This window comes from Hakea prostrata, chromosome 11, assembly GCF_041222555.1.
Source record: "Hakea prostrata isolate BN-2017 chromosome 11, UWA_Hpros_2, whole genome shotgun sequence".
Taxonomy (NCBI): Eukaryota; Viridiplantae; Streptophyta; class Magnoliopsida; order Proteales; family Proteaceae; genus Hakea; species Hakea prostrata.
Genome location: NC_142610.1, coordinates 23,614,763 through 23,627,011, shown reverse-complemented (window position 1 = coordinate 23,627,011; position 12,249 = coordinate 23,614,763). Strand labels below are relative to the sequence as shown.

At 42.3% G+C, this 12,249-nt stretch overlaps 1 long non-coding RNA gene across 1 annotated transcript; it reads right to left on the bottom strand.

Annotated features, from left to right (window-relative positions):
- Nucleotides 1–209: 209 nt before the first annotated feature.
- LOC149001037 (uncharacterized) lies at nt 210–1,329 on the bottom strand. The gene is made up of 2 exons (XR_016170794.1): nt 653–1,329; nt 210–585 (listed from the first exon to the last, which is right to left on the bottom strand). It is a non-coding gene; the product is annotated as an uncharacterized LOC149001037 (long non-coding RNA).
- Nucleotides 1,330–12,249: the final 10,920 nt, after the last annotated feature.

Below are 12,249 nucleotides of genomic sequence, written 5' to 3'. Positions count from 1 at the left end.
ATACTTGTTGTCTGTCAAGTGAGTCAAATATCACTAGTGTGTGGCATGCTAGGCTAGGACACATAAGCAATAAAGGAATGCAAGCTCTAAGTAAACAAGGCATGTTTGGCAAGGATGTCATTGATAACTTAGAGTTTTGTGAGTCATGTGTCTTAGGTAAGCAGCACCGGTTAAGCTTTGGAGCTGGGTCTCACTTATCTGGGGATATATTAGAATATGTACATGCTGATTTGTGGGGACCTGCTTCAGTCTTGTCTTATGGTAGAAACTCTTATTTCTTATCCCTTGTTGATGACTACTCTAGGAAAGTGTGGATCTTCTTATTGAAGACCAAGGATGAAACTTTTGAAAAGTTCAAGTATTGGGTTGCTTTGGTAGAAAACTTGAGTGAAAGGAAAGTCAAAACATTAAGGACTGACAATGGATTAGAATTTGTTAATGAAATGTTTAATGGATTTTGTAATGATAAAGGGATTCAAAGGCATAGGACTGTTAAATACACCCCTCAGCAAAATGGTATTGCTGAAAGAATGAATAGGACAATTTTAAACAAGACTAGATGTATGCTCATCAGTTCAGGGGTACCTAAGGGTTTCTGGGGTGAAGCTGTTACAACAACTGTTCACCTAATCAATAGGAGTCCCTCTGTTACCTTAGGGTTTAAAACCCCTGAGGAAATGTGGTGGGGTAAACCTCCCAGTCTTAGTTACCTCAGGGTATTTGGGTGTGAATCCTTTGCTCATCAGAGTATTGGAAAATTAGAACCCAGGAGTAAAAAGAGCATCTTTCTAGGTTATCCTGAGGGGGTGAAAGGATACAAGCTATGGGATAGGACTGTGCCTGGTGTTAAGACCTTTATTAGTAGGGATGTTCTCTTTAGGGAGAGTGTGTTCCCTTGTCTTTCCATTGACAATACCAACTTGAATCCACTTGATCAAAGAATGACAGACTTCACTCAATTTGATTTAGGGCAGGCTGATGTTTTCTTAAGTCCTGCTCAGACTCTTGATTCTAGTATACCAAAAGTACCCTTGACTTCCCCTCAACCTAGCTCTGGTAATAAAGAGTCTGAGGTTGTAGTTTCTGAGATTGGGAGTGGGCCATTGCCCTCTCCTGAGTCTTCCACTGGTGAGGTGGAAGAAGTTCCTGATCTGAGTAGTTACCAATTGGCCAGGGATAGAGTTAGGAGAATGATTAGGCCACCTAGAAGGTTTGTAGCCAACTTTGCACATGAGACTGATATTTCTGTCTCTGATATTGGGTTAGAAGAACCTAGTTCCTATGAAGAAGCTTTGGGTTCCAAAGATAAAGATTTATGGGTTCAAGCCATTAATGATGAATTAGATTCATCAAATAAGAACCAGGTTTGGGAATTAGTTCAGAAGCCCAAGGATCATAGGTTATTACCTTGTAAGTGGATATTTAAAATCAAAGATGATGGAATTGATAATTCCAAAAGATATAAGGCCAGACTTGTTGCAAAAGGTTTTGTTCAAAGAGAAGGGGTGGATTATGATGAAATTTTCTCTCCGGTTGCCAAGTATAAGACTATAAGGTTGTTGTTGTCCCTTGTTGCTCAGAACAAAATGACAATAGAGCAATTGGACGTGAAAACTGCCTTTCTTCATGGCAATTTAGAAGAAAGGATATATATGCAACTACCTTTAGGCATCTCGGCAGCTGGAGATGAATCACAAGCTTGCTTGTTGAAGAAATCTCTCTATGGACTTAAACAGGCTCCTAGGCAATGGAATAAACGTTTTGATTCATTTGTGTTGAGTGTAGGGTTTAAGAAAAGTGTTTATGACAGTTGCCTATATTTTCTCATTTCAGATTCTGTTGTGTTATATCTTATACTTTATGATGATGATATATTGATTGCTTGTGTTGATTCTAGTCTTATTCAAGATGTTAAGAACAAGCTGAAATCTGAATTTGAGATGAAGGAACTTGGGACAGCCAAGAAAATTTTAGGGATTGATATTCATAGGGATAAGGGGGAGGATACTATGTTCATTGGTCAGAGGTTATATTTATTGAAAGTGCTTGAGAAGTTTAACATGCTTGATTGTAAACATGTAAATGTTCCTTTAGCTTCACATTTTAAACTCTCAAATGATCATTGTCCTAAGAATAATTTTGAAAAAGATGAAATGTCAAAGATCCCTTATTCTAGTCTTTTAGGTTCTCTTATGTATCTTATGATATGTACTAGACCCGATATTGCTCATCTTTGTTAGTGTATTGAGTAGGTTTATGTCTAACCCTAGTAAAGAACATTGGCTTGCTCTTAAGTGGCTTTTAAGGTATTTGAAAGGTACTATTCATAAAGGTTTAGTGTTCAAGTCCACACCTGGTGATCTTATTCTTGAAGGATATCTTGACTCGGATTATGCTAGTAATGTAGATAACAAGAAATCATTATCTTCTTATTTCTTTTCGTTATCCGGTAATTGCATCGATTGGAAGGTGCAACAACAGCCTATAGTTGCTCTGTCCCTACTGAGAGGCTGAGCTTGTTTGCTGCATCTCGAATGTGTTAAAGAAAGTATATGGTTGAATGGTTTGTTGTGTGAACTTGGTATTTTGAAGATTAAACCTGTTGTCTTTGTTGATAACCAGAGTGCTATCTTCTTATGTAAGAATCCTGTTTATCATGATAGAACCAAACATATAGATATTAAATACTTCTTTCTCGGGGATAAAATAAGCGATGGTTCACTTTTAATTGAAAATGTAAGTCTCGAGCATAATCCTGCAGATTTGTGGTACTAAGTCATTGCCTCTTTCTAAATTTTTACATTGTCTTGATTTGTTGGGAATTGGTGATGTTGTTTTTTAGTACATATGTTCTGTAAGTTTTTTTTTTTTAGTTGTATATTACTTGTTTTAGATTGTGGTGTGTGTCTTGTGGTTATTTGTTTGTTTATCAGGTTTTGCATTTGTTGCAGTTTTAGGGGAGATGCTGCCCAAATTTTTATAACTCTTATTCTTGCAGGTTTTGTGTGCTCTTCATTGTTGTATGAGTGAGTTATGAGTTATGAGTTATGTTTAGGGTCTTCTCTACCTGGTGCAGTCTGTTGCATGGTATATCTGCATGGAGTCATTAGTGTTGCATGGTTAGTGTGTCTAGGTATTTTGCATATTTTTATTTGCTTTGTACTATGTTTTTCCTTTTGTCTTGTGTGTGCAGGTACACGTGGATGATGACGGTTGCATCCAATTCACTATAGTTAGTTCTTTGGGGGATACAGATTAAGGGGGAGAATGTTGGGGTAATCTGGTAATCTTGTATATGTTAGTGATGAACCGAACCGGTTTTGGTTCGTATGGTTCAGGCCTTATTATATTAGGGCTGGGGTTGGCTTGCACGAGTTATGCAATTCATTTTTTCTGATTTCTGGTTTGCTCTCTGCTACGGGTTCTTGAAGCTTCTTGAGGTTTTGTTCATGGCATTCGTCTTCGGTCACCTGTATCTATGGTTCTAGTTGGTTGTTGGTGATGGAAAGAGAGGGCTTCTGATCGCAAGAGCAAGGCGATCCTTCGATGATCTTTTGAGGACCAGAGATTGTGTATATCAGGTTATATGTTCCTTGCTGTTCTTCTTCTTTAATCTGTAATCTCCCATATTTATAGTGGATTGGATTCATACTCGAATCCCGGAGAGTAGGCTATGCCGAACTCCGTTATCATGTGCTTGTCTTCTCTGTTATTCCAATTTACCCTTGTATGTTCGGTCCGAAGCAATTAGGGCATGAGGTATTTTGATTTCACGATCACATCCAGAAACATCGTGTACCCTTCATCATCACTTCATCAGTGAACACAAGTTTTCTTCTGTCTGTGTCACAAAGCTCTCCTTCACTTTCAAACATATCTTCTAGGCCAGTTCAAATATAAGTTGATCATACCCTTCCAATGCAGCCAAGTCAACAACCCGAACAAGAGGAATCCCTTCAATTTGAACCTTCAGAACCACAACATCCACTTTCTCTGAACAACTATCAGATGAATGACCAAAAAATCTATAACCCCCCGGGGGCCATGTTTCTAAATAAAATATGGGCGCATTGTGCATCTTGGTTAACAAACAAGAGGTTCTCACATACCTTGATAAGACTCTGGTGGAAGAACCACAGCAACTCTGCTGTCTTTGACTCTCCTTTGGTGACACCTGTAGTGAACATTATTTCTGTTCCTTTGAGGCCTTGAGAGATCTAATTTTTGTTCTGAATCAGCTCCTGAACCACCCGGTGGGGTAGATCCATCAATGGTTCCAGTTGCACTGTATACACTCATGGGACATGATGGTGCCTTCTCTGAAGAACCTGGGATATCTGTACAATTAGCAGATTGATCCCAATCAACCGGGAACCACTTGCAACCTTAGGTATCTTCCCTCTGTCTACATGATCAAGCATCGAACTGTTGTTTAGCTTTGATGCGTCCATGGTAGAAAAACTAGGAAGAGCCAAACATGTAGCACCAGTTTTACAATCTCCCACCGACTCCTGAAACAGATTCGGGGAGACATCTACTTATGGAGATTGTAGCCAGCCCCCATCCGTCCAAAGTCTTGGAGCTACAGCTACTGCAGAGGCTGCCCTTGGATTCTTGCTGTTTCGTATGCCACAAGACCTGGCTTTCATTGCTTCGGGCTTCAAGACTACCCATCTGCATTAGGTCATGGGACTGAGTTGATCCAGGATATCAGTATACTGAGTGATATGGAGAGTTTATGATCAGACCGGGTTCATACCTGGTCTGACCCTCGACCCCGGTCGAGACGGAGAAAACCGAATCGCTCCCAAGCGAACCGGATCCAGAAGATGGCTTGCTGAAGAAGAAAGATTATTCGGCTGCAAGCGTGCCCTAATCTTACTTATGGATTAGGGTAATCACCCTGATGACAGCAGACTCAAACTGACGGCTGCGGATAATCATCATCAAAGGGATAACTATCGCATAACCTAACGGTTATTTCAGGAGTCCTCTACTAGCCCGAACTAGTAGAAGTCTATCGCTCAACAGATCTTATTGATAAGATCCAACGACTACCCGAAGAAGGCTCGAGTGCATCCAACGAAGGAGATTCGAAGGTACACTCTATATAAACCTCACTACTATACAAGGTGAGGGACGGATCAATTGATCAAGGAGAATACTATCTGAGACTCAGGTTCAGATACATACTGATAGACCTAAACTATCAGCGTCCTGCTATCTAGATCACCTTTCCCGTTTCTTCATTCATTAGCTCGTGCTTCTAGCGAGCCTTTTGTGATTAAGTTCATCAACTGACTTAGCCTTCGGAGGTGGACTCCCGACCCCAGCGGTCGGGCCACATCTGACGCTTTCGTTTTGCAGAACATCACGTGGAGATCCAAGGGCTGAGCAGATTTGAAAAAGCCATGGTGACTAGATCAGCGACTTGCCGCACAATGCAATTCGGTGTTCGGGATACACGGGGTGAATAATCCAGATATTCCCCAGGAAAGCCAAAATCCTATCGAAGTGGATAAAGGCCAGGGAGGATGTAATCTTCCTCCTGATACAATCCAAGATCAATTGGATCAGGTAAAGATTCAACTCTTGGAGGTGAGCCAAGCACTCCGCTTGCTCACTAGACGAGTGGTTTTACCACAAGAACCTGATCAACACGATTCGGGGAGACGTGCATTGCCACGTGACCAAAGAATGGCTGAAGACCGGAATGTTGATCAGAATTTTCGTGAAGGAGACCGAGGACTTCGGAGGATTGATGATCAACCAAGGCGAGACGATCGGTTCGACAGACCGCAAGAGAGTACAACTGATTCAAATACAAGGTTGGATATTGGGGTAAGAACTCACTCACCCACCGTCGGAAGAACCGTTCGTGATGATCGAGCGATTCGTGACGAGAGAAACGTTCGTGAAGGACGGGCTTTTCTTGATGATCGAGTAGCACGTGATGATCGTGTTAATCAAGGTCGTGATCGTATTGTTGAAGATCACCCGACCCAGTTGGTCGGGAATTGGCCAACATCAATGAGAAGTTAGGGCAATTGGCTAAGGGAAGAATAAGCGAGGATATTTACTCGGTCATTCGGAAGACTCGCTTTTCTTGAGCCAATTGCGGGATATTGATTTCCCCATAACTTCCGTTTGCCTACCTTCTCAACATTCGATGACTCCGAAGATCAAACAGCTCACATTGGCTATTACCAACACGCACCATGGCGAGTTTCGGGTAATTCGATGAAATTTTATGCGGGTTTTCGGTTCATCTCTAACTGGAGCGGCACAAAAGTGGTTTTCTAACCTCCCCTCGGGAAGGATCGTAACCTTTGACAAATTGGCACGCCAATTCATAGGGCGATTCCGGAGTGGGATACGAGTCAAGAAAACGGAAGAAACCTTGTTTCTTGTCAAACAGGGAAAGAACGAATCGATTAGAGAGTTTCTGAAAAGATTCAACAAAGTGACGATGGAGATAGAAAACTTGGATGAACAGGTAGCCAGAACCGCTCTATTCACAGGACTCACAAATCGGAAACTCCTGGAGTTGTTACTACGGGATATACCCACGACTTATGCTGAGTTGGTACGGAGATGCCGAAGCGAGGCTGAAGTCATGGAGATTCTAGATGCGCGTCAAGGAGATAATAAAGTCTCCAATAAGGAACAAAAGGCTCCTGAGCAGAAGCAGAAGCCAAAGAAGAATGTTCGTGATCGGGTTGGAAGATCCCAACCTTGGCGCCAAAGATCCCCCGGAAGAAGTGAGTACACTCCATTAAATGCTCCTCGGGCCGATATTTTGAATATCCTCAAAAGAAAAAATATTTTGAAGTGGCCGCCTAAAATTCTTTTGAAACCCGGAGAGCAGCAGGATCGGGAAAAATATTGCCGATTCCACAAGGACTATGGTCATTACACTAATGATTGTCGTCATCTGAAGGCAGATATTGAGAGATTGATATCTCGGGGACATCCGTCCAGTTTTGTTAGCAGGAGAAGGGAGGAGCCACGCGGGCCACGTGCGGCTGCCCCTAAAAGGAATCGTTCGGTTAGTTCAGAACGATCGAGGGAGGCCCTGAAGTCCAAAAAAGGCAAGGAGGTGATTGAAGCTGCTACTCGGTCACCAATCCTTACCATCTTCGGGGGTCCAGAGCCCGAATCATTCCGGAGTTTAAAAACCAAATCCAAATTTGTTGGAGCCGGAGAGTCGCAGAAGCGGAAGAAGCTGAATGGTGAAGATTCTATCACCTTTAGCGAGGAAGACGAAAGAGATGTTTGTTTACCTCATGATGATGCTATAGTCATCAAGGTAGAGATTGCACGGCGGGAAGTGCATAGAGTATTGATTGATACAGTGGTCGCAGCTGACCTAATTTCTTACGAAGTGTATCAAAAATTGAAGGTGGATCAAGATTTGATGAAACCTTCATCTACACACCTATATGGCTTTGCAGGGTCATCTGCAGTAGCGGAAGGATCGGTTCAGTTGGATCTTTCCATTGGAAGTTTTCCCAAAGAAACAACTGTCCGAATCAATTTTCTAGTGGTTCGAGAACTACCAGCCTATAATATGATTCTCGGGCGACCATCTTTATCCAAAATAGGTGCTATTGTTTCGACAAAGCACCTGAAGATAAAATTCCCGAATGATATGGGAATCGGTCAAGTCTCCTCTAACCAGAAGATCTCTCGGCAATGTTATGTTGCCTATTTAAAATACAAGGAGGGTCCGAAGAAGGTTACTGCCCTCCCCATAGAAGTTCGAGATGATCGGGAAGAGACAGAGATGCAAAGGCCCGAACCAGTGGAGAAACTGGAGCAAATCCAGCTGTGTACCGAGGATGCGAAAAAGATTACTTATGTCGGGTCTGAACAGCTGGAAGAGTTTAAAGATGAATTGAAGTTATTTCTTCAACAGAATAAGGATGTATTCGCATGGTCTGCTGAGGACATGCCGGGGATCGATCGGGCCATTGCAGAGCACAAACTCTGGATAGACCCTAAGGCGAAACCAGTGATACAGAAAAGAAGAAATTTTTCTATTGAAAAGTATGAAGCCGTTCGGAACGAAGTTGAAAAACTTAAGAATTATGGTTTCATAGAACCAATCGAGTGCCCAACTTGGTTGGCCAACGTGGTGATGGTGAAAAAGGCGAATGGGAAGTGGAGGATGTGTACAGACTACACGGATCTAAACAAAGCTTGCCCAAAAGATTGCTACCCGTTGCCTCGGATTGACCTATTGATAGCTGCTACTGCAGGGTATGAAACTTTAAGTTTCATGGATGCCTACTCGGGGTATAATCAGATCCTTATGAATAAGGAGGATGAGAAGTATACGGCTTTTATGACTGATCGTGAAAGCTATTATTACAAGGTCATGCCTTTTGGCCTGAAGAATGCAGGAGCAACATATCAAAGGGCCGTCAACAAGATTTTCAAAGAGCTGATAGGAAAGAACGTTGAAGCATATGTTGACGACATGCTGGTGAAAAGCTTTACAAAAGCAAATCACATTGCAGATTTGACTCGAGGTTTTCTCGATCGAGGAAACATCAAATGAAGTTGAACCCCGAAAAATGTGCCTTTGGAGTCTCCTCGGGCAAATTCTTGGGTTTCATGGTATCACAGAGGGGAATTGAGGCAAATCCTGCCAAAATACAAGCTCTGATTGATATGGAGGCTCCCAAAACCGTTCGGGATGTACAATGTTTGACAGGGGAGAGTTGTTGCCTTAAATCGATTTATCTCCAAGTCTGGAGAGAAATGTTTGCCTTTCTTCAAGGCACTTAAAGACCTGAAGGGCAGTAAGGAAGCAAAGTGGACTGAAGAGTGCCAGAAAGCTTTCGAGGAATTAAAAGAAGCACTTGGACAACCACCGATCCTGTCCGGGCCGGAGAAGGGGGAAATATTACAGCTATATCTAGCGACATCCCTTTCCGCGGTCGGTGCAGTACTTGTTCGGGAGAAAGATAAGAAACAAGTGGCCGATTTACTATGTAAGCCACGTGTTGCTTTGGATGCGGAGACGAGATATTCGGAGATTGAGAAGCGTGCTCGGCTCTCATGATGGCCGCCGGGAAGCTAAGGCCATATTTTCGGGCTCATCCAATTGAGGTATTTACAACTTTTCCTCTTAGTAAAGTTCTTAACAAACCTGATTTGTCTGGAAGGATGGTATCCTGGTCGGTTGAGCTAAGTGAGTTCCAAGTGAGCTTTAAGCCCAGGACTGCAATCAAGGCTCAGGCATTAGCCGACTTTGTAGTAGAAACTACTGCACCAGTGGAACCCACCATTGAGGATCCCATTATACCAACCACTTGGGAGGTATATGTCGATGGTTCGAGTAATAAAGATGGAGCAGGCGCTGGAATTCTATTAAAAAGTCCAACAGGATTTATTATTCGATATGCTTTGAGATTCGCATTTGATGCAAGTAATAACGAAGCGGAGTATGAGGCCCCGATAGCGGGACTTCGGTTGTCAAAGGCATTAGCTATTGCAGATGTTACTATTTATAGTGACTCTCAGCTTATAGTCAACCAAGTCCAGGGGGAGTATGGCATTAAAGAACCACGTTTGCAAAAATATCGGGAGATAGTGCAGGCATTTCAGAACCAATTCCGGAATTTGAAGATATCTCGGATTTCGAGGAATGAAAATTCGAGTGGCGAGATGAGCTATCTCGACTAGCCAATGCCAAGGAAAAGAATCTAGACCCTTCGGTCTACATTGAAGAGGTAACTTTTCCAAGTTATCATGAGAAAGAAATTTCTTATATTGAAGCGAACGTTCTTTGGATGGATCCAATAATCGAATATCCGAGAGATGACAAGTTACCCGAGGATCCAAGAGAAGCAAGGTTGATCAAGATTCGATCAGCTAGATTTGTCATTCGGAATGGGAGACTATATAAAAGATCTTATGCTGGACCCCTTATGAGATGTATAGGCCCCGAAGGAGCAAACTCAGCTTTGGCCGAGGTTCATGAAGGAATTTGTGGCGCTCACATGGGTGGCAGAGCCCCGGCCCACAAAATTCTAAGACCGGGGTTATATTGGCCTAAGATCCAAGAAGCTGCTATGGACTACGTTCGTCGATGTAGTAGCTGTCAAATTCATGCTACAGTATCGAAGCGCCCGGCGGAAATTATGACTTCAATTCTAAATCCTATTCCCTTTGCAATGTGGGGAATTGATATCATGGGCAAATTCACCAAGGCATCGGGCGGACGGGAATATCTGATAGTAGCAATGGATTACTTCACAAAATGGGTAGAAGCGGTGCAATCTGGCGACAATTACTCGAGAAAAAAGTGGAGAAATTTGTGCTTGAATCAATCATATATCGCTTTGGGATTCCAAAGATAATTGTCACCGACCATGGTACTCTCGGTTCGACTGTCCACAATTTGAGCAATTCTGTGGAACATATATGATCGAGCATCGTATGTCCTCAATGGCATACCCCCAAAGCAATGGCCAGGTAGAGGTTACTAACCGAACGCTACTGGAAGGAATAAAGAGAAGACTCGAAGCTGACAAAGCTTCTTGGGTCGAAGAACTACATAATGTCTTGTGGGCTTATAGAACTACGGTTCGAACACCTACAGGAGAAACTCCATTCAGGTTGGCATATGGATCCGAAGCATTGGCACCTGTGGAGATAATGGCGGGGACGTTATGGGATCGTGAGTTCGAGGAAAAAGCAAATGAACAAGGACTGCTTGATAGTCTTGATTTGTTGGACGAAGTTCGGGCAAAGGCAATAGCACGAACTCAACATTATCAAAGAAGGATAGCGTCTCATTATAATACTCGAGTGAAGAATCGTCGGTACTTAGCCGGAGATTTGGTGTTGAGAAACACCCTGGCTTCCGACCCGCGTCACCAAAGAAAGTTGGACCCTTCTTGGGAAGGACCTTATATGGTTGTGAAACCGGTCGGTTCAGGAGCTTACAAGCTGAAGAACATTGATTCCCAGAAAGAATTGGATCGTTCGTGGAATGCTAGGCATCTCAAAACGTTTTATCCTTGAAGATGATTTCAATTTTGTTCGTGATGTAATCATTTTCAACTCAATCAATGCAATTTTTGGTTTTCAACAAACTATCTTTTGATTGGGGGGCATCATACACCACATTCAAGAACATGATCCAACTATAAGGCATCGGATGAAAATTCGTGTGGGTCCTTCAACACTTCAACACTTATGGAAAATCTTTCGAACTTTCTTAAGTCGGGGCATCAGATGAAAATCCGAGTGAGTTCCTTTTGCAAGGCGTCGGCTTAATACCCGAGTGAGTTCCTTCGAGACTTATTGAATTTTTGAATTATCCTTAAGTATAAGGCATCGGTTTAAAACCCGAGTGAGTTCCTTCTCAGACTTATTGTATTTCTCCGGAAATCCTTAAGTATAAGGCATCGGTTTAAAACCCGAGTGAGTTCCTTCTCAGACTTATTGTATTTCTCCGGAAATCCTTAAGTATAAGGCATCGGTTTAAAACCCGAGTGAGTTCCTTCTCAGACTTATTGTATTTCTCCAGAAATCCTTAAGTAAAGGCATTGTTTTAGACAACTAAGACCTAATGCAACGGCGATTCAAGTGGCTAGCAAAGTTCAAAGATAAAGTAATTTCTTATTTCTTCAGAAGATCCAAGGAGGTCAGTATCAAAACAATTACAAGAGCTGAATACAATCTTTGATCAAAGAAGAAAGTCATTACAGGTGACTGTTAACAAGTTATACAATATCGACGCGACTTTGCTAGAACAAACATATGAGTCAACCATTGGTGAGGAGTCAAGGAAAAGAAGAGAAGAAATGAGGATTACAAAAATATTTCGATATTCAGAAAATCCTCCGCAATTTCATACTCTTTGCCCAGCTTGTCCAGGAGAAGAATGGTCCTCGACCAAACTCGCATTCGGCACAAGCTCGTCATAATTGACTTCTTCCAGCGGAGAATAAACAGGAGAATCCTCCAGATATTGCATAATATCTGGATCGGAAGGTGGAGGATCAATCTTATCCTTGGTCCAGTCGGGAGAAGGAATACCAAGGTCGGTAAATACTTCAGGATGGCAAACAAGATCGTAGGGAGTCGTATCAAAATGAGGATCTTTCCTTAATATTGATTCCCATACTTCGTTCTCACCATCCCGGTACGCCTTGCAAGTTATAAGCATTCAGACATATCAACAAAAGGCTTACTATGTAAATACTTGAAGACGCAGCTCTGCGAACATCA